The following is an 8793-nucleotide window of genomic DNA, read 5'->3' as shown; positions in this document are numbered from 1 at the left end:
AATTGTATAACAAAAAATTATATATGTATATAAATTATTAAATAAATATTACAGTCTTATAAAAATGTACTCTGATAATTTTGATTATTTTCCAGAAGTGGTTTTTTTGTCTGATGTGCTATTGTATAGAGATTCGAAACTTTTGGTGCGCCCTACTATAATTATTTAATAGGGTATATAAGTAGAGAGAATTAAACAGAGGAAAGAGAGACTAATCTTACTTATACTCTCTTCTTTTGCATTGAAAGCGAAACCTATTTAACAAAGTTTATTTCTTTTACTGCAATCTGTTTTATATTTGTTTTTAAAATAAATAGTTTAGCACGAAAATAAACGCAATCAAAAAATGGAAGTATAAAAAAATTGATTTTAGTGAAGTACGGTTACTTTTATTTTATTATATTATTTTAATTTTTTTTATTTTTCTCTTACAGAGCGCATAGGTACTTCTTTAGGTGTGCCATTGAAAATATATCTTCGCGTGCTAATAGTAGCACGCATGCCACGATATCTTTGCATTAAATCTTGCAATATATAATGTAGTGAAAAAATATTAACATACAACATCGCATAATATTATAAAATTATATATAACGAAAAATAAAATAAATAGTTACATCCAAAAAAATCCATATAAAGTATCTCGTAAAATTTATGCAAAATATTAATTTTTCATTAAAATCTTTGCAATATATAAATACTAACGTTCTACAAACGTGTATTATAAAATTTAAGTGTATTATAAAATTTAAAAATTAATCATTTAAAATAATATAACATTTTAACATAATATTTAATATCATTAAATACAAAAAAATAATTGAACTATTAATAACTGAAAAATCAATGATATATTTAATATTTTTACTTGAAGTTTAAATATTTTAACTTCATTCACTTTTTAAAATATTTTAACTTTATTCATTTTTAGAAATGAATCATAGAATTTTATCATCATTATTCATAAATAAATAAAATAATGTGTAAATAAGATATTTAAAAAATTAATAAAGAAATTTACTAGCAGTAATTAATTATTAGCTTCACATGTTGATCGATTTTAAACCTAATTAAATTTTCTCCTCGTTCCCTTACAATTCAAGTTCGTAAGAAGACCTCGGGGAGAGATTAAACCAGGATTGAAATTACCGAAAGTGGGCGAAATCGTCTGTAAAACATTCGCTAATGAGTAAATGCATTTCTTGAACGTTTCTTTCAAAGAAGATAATATCATCTATCAAAGAGTTACAAAGATTTTATAATTAACTTTGATTTAAGCAACTGATTATTAAATATATCTATTATATTGGGTTGTCCGGAAAATTCGTGCCGATGTTGAAGAAAAATTGAAACGCAGAAAATTTAAATTTTAGTATATTAAATTATATAGGTTAGTCGACACGAACTTTCCGGACAACCCAATAATTATTTGTTAGTGATACAATATTTGAAAAAACAAATGTATTATGCACAATAAATTTTAAAAGGGTAGACTATAAAAAGTAAATCTTTTATATTCTAGACATTTATGTATTAATTTAAAAGTGTTTACTTCATGTAAAAATATCGGAGTAACTGGAAGGGTCCGATAGACCCTACTTTCTCGTTCGAGTTATAAAAATAGATTATACGCATAAGGGCATATTAATATTATAGGTACATATATATAATATTTATATGACAATCACGCGCGCGCGCAATTATAAAAAAAAGTATTAATTCGTCTTTCTTGTTACAAACTTTAAGTTAAACTTTATGTTAAATTCAGATAAAGATTATATATAAGTCATAATATACAAAATCTTTCTTATATTGAAAATATTTATTAATTCTCATCTAAATACCAGAACTATTTCAAACTTATAATAAACATACCTAAGAAAAAATATATTTATCTTTTTACATAATAGACAAAAAAATATTCTATGCCTCAGATTCATTGAAACAGAAATACATGTAATTTATTTGCTCTTAATTTATACTTTTTTTCTTTTTTAATAATACATTAATTTCGAAAAGGAATTTTTACAAATGCAATATAAAATTTCAATTTCACTCTTTTTTAAGAACATGTGAATGCTAAATTCAACTATATAAATTCAACTCTAAATATATGGACGCAGCATCCGCCAGTTGAATCAAGAGAATTGAAATATGCAAAGGAGCTACGTTTGCAAGTCTCGCGTATACCACAATTATTGATGTTTATCGACAAAATGTTACCACGTAAGTCACTTCGCGTGCATGGCACGACATAAATCTAATATAATATACACGTTTCGCACATGCAAAGGCGAGGATACGTAGCCATGCAGTGGATGGATGTTTGCGAGTATGAAAGATGTCAAAAGTCAAATACTCGGTTTATTCTCGTCTATATATAAATAATTTGAAACAGATTAATTTTTGCGATAATTTCCAGAAGTGCGAAAAGCATAAAACGTGAAATAAATTAACGTACATTAATTATCACGGTGATAACTTCCTTGATCTATCATCATTTACGCAAGATTCTTTAACCTCCATTTAACTTAATTATACTACATTTTTAATATGCAGCCTATACTGTACACTCTCTGTATTACATTACAAATCAGTTTCCGTGCGTCATCAGGTGAACCGGAAATTGTGAAGTCATCACTTAATCATGGTCAACTTGACAATTCGTTAGTACGCAATAAGAATAGGTCGAATAAAAAATCTGAAAATGATCGATGTAATTACTTTGTTGCAGTTAAGTAAGACTCGAGAATTAATCGAAAAAACATAATATCAATTTCTTTAAATAAAAATTGTAAGAAAAGTTATGTACTAATATCTGGCATATAATGTCATTAAAATTAAATACTAGTTACGATCGTTAATCATGTGTCATTATATAGTCATCAATTATCTGTGTGAATCGTAGATAATACATACGCTCGCTAATAGAAATATTTTGTGCAACTTTGATTAACGAATTTCTTTTCAGACATCGAAATGCCCTGTGAGTTTCTAAAATAAATTGACATTTTCCCGCGCGTGTAATTATAGCATACGACGTCTATTTACGGCGTAGAATAGAATCGTGGAAGTGTCGATTGAATGAAAAGAGTCAGTGAACACCAAATAAACTTTTTTATATTGAATAAATCTTGAAATTGCAGGACGACAGGAAATTAAGAATTAAAACTGTTTCGATCTTTCACGTTCTATTATAGAGAAAATGTTGTTTTGTGAATAGTGGAATACGACAATGATTTAATGAAACATTTATAAAAGAGAGGTATTATTGGGAAAGTTAATAAATAATTTTAGTATCCATAGATCTGCAGATGATCCGAAAAAGATGAAAATAAATGTTACAAATTTTCATTTTATATTATACTTTTAATAACTTCTGACTAGAAATATCAAAAAAATATCTAATAATTTTTTTACTATTAACGCTATAAAATATTTACATTTTAATAATATTATGAATCTCATATTTAACTTCTTCAATTATTAACAAAAATATATATATTAATTAATAAAAATACTTTTAATTGTGATCTCGTTTGTTCAATATGTTTTGCAATTTATTTGTCTTAATAAAAAATTCTAATAAGAGCAAAATAAAATAATTCATATAGTTGTCATAAAACAAAAAAACGTTATGTGTGACAACCAGTTATTATTATATTTTCCTTACTGTTTGACTCGTTTGCTATTCTAATTATCAAGATAATGTTCAAGGAAGAACTTTTAATATTTTGCTCTAACGTAGGCAAGGAAGAAGATGTTTAATAATACCTTCAAGATTAGAGATTAGACGTCGCTACATTGAATGAAGTTAAGTTACGATATCCGACCCCGACCCTTATATAGTCCTTAATTAATAGTCAACATAGCTACGTTGGCGGGTGTTGCTCTCGTTTGCTGAATGGCTCTGGTCAATATAGTCTTAAAGCGCGAACTGCCATCGTGTTTTCCATCATTTACCACACGATATGATGTTCAAACAAATCGGACGTATATAGCTATTTTTATGATTCGCGTTTGAAATAAACTTGGATATAAAAACGGCTCATAGCTTTGTTTGCAATTAACAATCAACAGTTCCAGATTATCAAATTAAGTATAAACTATATGTAATTAGACTGATTACATGTAATTAGACTGATATGTAAACTTTGACGTAAAACATGTAAAACTATGTCACTGCAATCTCAATAAACTCTAAGTCGCTTTTCCGATAATTCTCTTTTCGCAAATACGCTAATTGCAGTTCTCCAATTCAGATCGTTATGTTAAATTATAAACTAACGCAATTTTCGCATATTATTCGACATCGTTATAAAAACTGAGATTTAAAAGCGGGAATTGAGATTTAAGCGGGAGATTCAAGGACTTTTCAGCAATCGAAATTAAATTTCTACAAAAAATATTTATTATATTAGGTGTAGTAAAAAGAAATCCATTATTTTTCCATTCAATTTCATGCAAAAATAATGGATTTCTTTTTACTACACCTAATACTAAGAGAAAAAAAGCTTTTTGCGATTATTTTTATTCTGAATTATTTAGTTACATACAACACTGCAACTACAGTGATAAAAAAAGTTAAGGTTTCGTGAGATTGCATCGTTAAATTACGACTGGAGATTAGACGGAAGGCGCGCACATTTGGCCTTTTTCACTGAATCGTAAACCTTTTCTACATGGCTTATTATCGACTATGCACGCGGAAACGAGAGTTAACATCAGGCCGCGGTAATCGCGCGTGACAGACGACTCGAGTCCCGTTTTTACATAACTACCACATGGAGAATTAAGGCCGTCTAAATTGGAACGATCTTCGCCAACGATTCCGAATGGAACATTTGCTGAGATTTACGGCGGAATTAATCCGAATAACACACTCTGATATTTGCCAAGTCAAGGTACGTCGATAGTTAACTGGAGTATTTTTTTACATCGTTCCATTAAAATATTAATACGATCCACCGGCTAATATATACAGTATTTATTATTCCATATAATACAACTGTGTATTCTTAAATGATCAGAAAAATAGAAATGTATTTTATTTCGCGCAATTTATATCTATTTCTATCAATGCAGGTTTAAAGTTTTTAATTTCAGTTTAAATTCTTTTATGTTTTTTCTAGTTCTAAAAATTAGAAAAAGATAAAAAATAAATTAAATCAAGATGAAAGTTAGTCTATAATGCACTGATATAAACGGGTTACACGAATTTTTAATCATTCAAGAAATAAACATGTTTATTGGTATAGAAATGAACATTAATGAAACACGAATTAAATCGAGCGAAATAGATTACATTTTCACTTTGATATTTTATTCGAGACAAATCCGATGAAAACAGATTCTGCGTGCAACGTAGATATAATTATGACAACTAAAGTACATACAGATATAAATAAAAATTGTATGTAACATTACAACTGTATGCATCGAAAACCTTGGTAAATGTACACGTCGAATTCAAGAAACTCGCTCGTTTGTCGTCTCTATTCAACAAAATCGAACCGATATCTTCTCGCAGTGTGCTTCTGCGATTTTCGAGAAATTGCGCCTTAGAAAAAGATTTCGCAAAGAGATATAGATCAAAAGGAAACTCAGAAAATAAGAAGAAATCCAGACAATATCACGAGTATCAGCTCGTCCTATATCGTCTTCCGTGTAATATTATTCATCGCTTATCAGCGAGACGTCCCGGATATTTTGTCGTGCAGATACATTTCGAGATATCTCGATACTTACTGCAGGGGCATTCCCCGATAATCTGACTTTTAATCAATGGCACGCAAGACAGGAAAAAGTTTTTCCTGCACGCTTGAATTTACACGATCTGTCTAAAGCCGAGTGGGAATCGCCGCTCGAGATCAAAATTTTTCGATACGACGGTCACTTAGCGCGGTCCTTCGTTCTTCGCGCGCGATAAACGCAAACGAGAAATGAAGTTTTTTTTTCCCCTTTCTCTTTTTTTTTTCTTCTATCGCCCGCGCCATTAGCCTTAGCTCTAAACACGTAAAGGTTTCAACACACAGCGCGCGTTCCGTAATGGATCAATAGCGGTGAACACAGCGGCCTGATGGGCTGAATATAGATACACGGAAGAAGTACAAGGTGAAGTATTATCATTTGTCGTCCCTACACCCTCTTTTCATGGCACCGTGCCCCGCCGATACGCAAACATGCCCGTAATTTATATCTTTAGAATAGTGTCGCCGGCGAGATTATCGCTTTGTGTAAGCATATTCGTTCCCGTAATTCTTACCTCGCCTATCATAGGTTAATAAGGAATTTTAAGTAACACGTCAAGCTTCTTTCCACATACGAAAATTTGTAATAAGTTGTAATAACGAATTACATCGAATAGTGTCTTTCGTGAATTATTGTGCTCATTTTAATTATCGAGTGATCATTCAAGATAGATTCAATTTAAGAATTTTTTTCTCAGATGGATCAATAATCATTAATTTAATCAGAATTTACTGAAATCTTGTTAAAAAATTCTCTGATAATTCCCGGATTTTTAAAATACGAGATAACAATAGAGAATTTTTTATACATGTATGTAAAAATAGTATGAACTACTCTATTCTGCTGAGTGTTGTTTTCTACTATCACCTATTTTTTTATTTTTTTATTTTTTAATAAATAAAAACTCGCAAGACTCACATAAAAATGTATGTGAATATACGAATGTGCACTTAATGCTTGTTAACATTTCATATTATCCAAAAAAAAAAAATCAAAATCAAAGAAATAGATAAAATTTAAATTTAAAAGTAAAATATTTCAAAAATGTTCCTGAGTTTCAGTAAAATCTCATAAAAATCCCTGATTTTCAAGAGTAAAAGAAATGGGTCCTTCAAAATTCTAGATTTTGCAAGTTTTTCCCGGTAATAAACACTTTATTAATTTTAAAAAATTTTTAAAAGCTGAAGATTAAAAAGGCACGGCAAGTTAATTCTCGAATACGTTGTGAGAATTATATTAATTATAATGCGCCTTTAATTTAATTAAAAATTTAATTAAATTTAATTTAATTAAAAATATCAGCGCGTGTACTTGCAGCTTATAAAAAAAATTATTCTTGTTAAACAATAGAATAACTATGATTTTGAGAAATAATGATAGTACCAATTCATTTTTCTTATTCATTTACAAATTGATAAAAAATAACGCGTAGTAAAGCATATTTTATACATCTATTAGACCCACCCAGATCACTCTGGTAGCATTACTACTTACTTTGCATTATTGCACATTATGCGATTAGAAAATTTGCTTACACATACGTTCAACACGGAATTAAGCAATCAGATAAAAATAGACATGCACGTTGCATTCTAATAAGATTCATTCAGAGAGTATAGATACATCAATTAGGATATTACAAAGCGCCTTACTATAAAATTTTTATTTAAAAATTTATAATAAATTTGTATACTTCTCAAATATTTATTTGATATAAAATTGAATTATCAAAAAGTTTCCAAAACAAACTAAGTATCTTTGTAAATAAGATAGTTTCTGATTAAAATCTTAAATATAAACACATATTTTTCTTGATAAGGAATACTAAGATGCAAAAAATAATAACAAATTTAATAAAGTTGCCTTTTATAATTGCATAAAAATCGTATCTCCTTCATTTTCTCTGAATGTATAAATGAATGTTTATGTCCAAAATATTGCATTTATTGCATTTAATACATTTATGTCTATTTCTATCAATACAGATTAAGTATAATCTCGGTTTAATTTATTTATTCTTCCTTTTTTAATTATCAGAACTAGATAAAAAATAAATTAAACCAAGATTATAATTAACAAAATCTACAATGATCAAAACGGGCATTAAATGCATTAGCAATATTCAATCTGAAGTCTGAAATCATAATTCATCGGTAAAATTGTATATAGGTCACTGATATTAATTACACTTTCTATAGAAAGTATAATTAATATATATTCTATAGAAAGTGATTTTCATGGTGATGGTACGTCTTTGAAACAGTCATAGCGAAGAAAGACAGCTTTTTGCAAAGCTACACGCCCAGATACACGATTTTCCTCTCTTCGCTTCATGGTTTTATCGGCATTTTGAGGATATACAGCTTTTTGTAATAATAAGCGAAACCGCTACTCTAATTAACGCTGTTATACACACTAATTAACGAACGATAGAATATAACTACGATAGAATATAAAGTGCAATACAATATACTTAAGCCAATGTAGGAAATATTGCATATTTCCTAGGGATAAATATTGTCAGAGATGAATTATAAGACTAAGAAATGTTATTTTAAAAACTATATCAAAAGTAAATGATAAAATTAACCAAAAGTAAAAATTATAAAATACCAATCGTTCAAAATATTATAATAATAAAAATATCTGCATTTTCTATTTGCAAATATAATTCTGGAGTTATTTTCTTATGTTACAAGAAAATTAAGTTAAAGAATAAAGATAAACTTAGGTATATATGTAATATAAAAGAATAATTGATTATACATAAGAAATCGTCTATTTTATTACAAAGGAATAACAAACAAGATTTAACCCAGAAGCAGTCACCTGATTTTTTTTACGTAAACGGTCATCTGAGGTGTTTTTTTATAATTAAGATCACTATTATTAAAACATGTTACATATTATTGAATATTTTCCGATTATTTACATTTGAGAATATTATGGAGAGATATGGATTAATCACAATTTTCAAAAAGTAAGTAAAAATCAAAGAAATATTGAAATAATAAAAAAACATTAAACAGAATAAATACGTTA

At 28.2% G+C, this 8793-nt stretch overlaps 1 protein-coding gene across 2 annotated transcripts in view; it reads right to left on the bottom strand.

Moving 5' to 3' along the window:
* The window catches only part of LOC108685519 (neurocalcin homolog), a 198605-nt gene that overhangs the window by 170153 nt on the left and 19659 nt on the right, over positions 1–8793 (bottom strand). The window lies entirely within an intron of this gene.

This window comes from Atta colombica, unplaced genomic scaffold (assembly GCF_001594045.1).
Source record: "Atta colombica isolate Treedump-2 unplaced genomic scaffold, Acol1.0 scaffold153, whole genome shotgun sequence".
Classification (NCBI taxonomy): Eukaryota; Metazoa; Arthropoda; class Insecta; order Hymenoptera; family Formicidae; genus Atta; species Atta colombica.
Note: the sequence above shows the minus strand (reverse complement) of the source record. Positions and strands in the feature narration are given on the sequence as shown.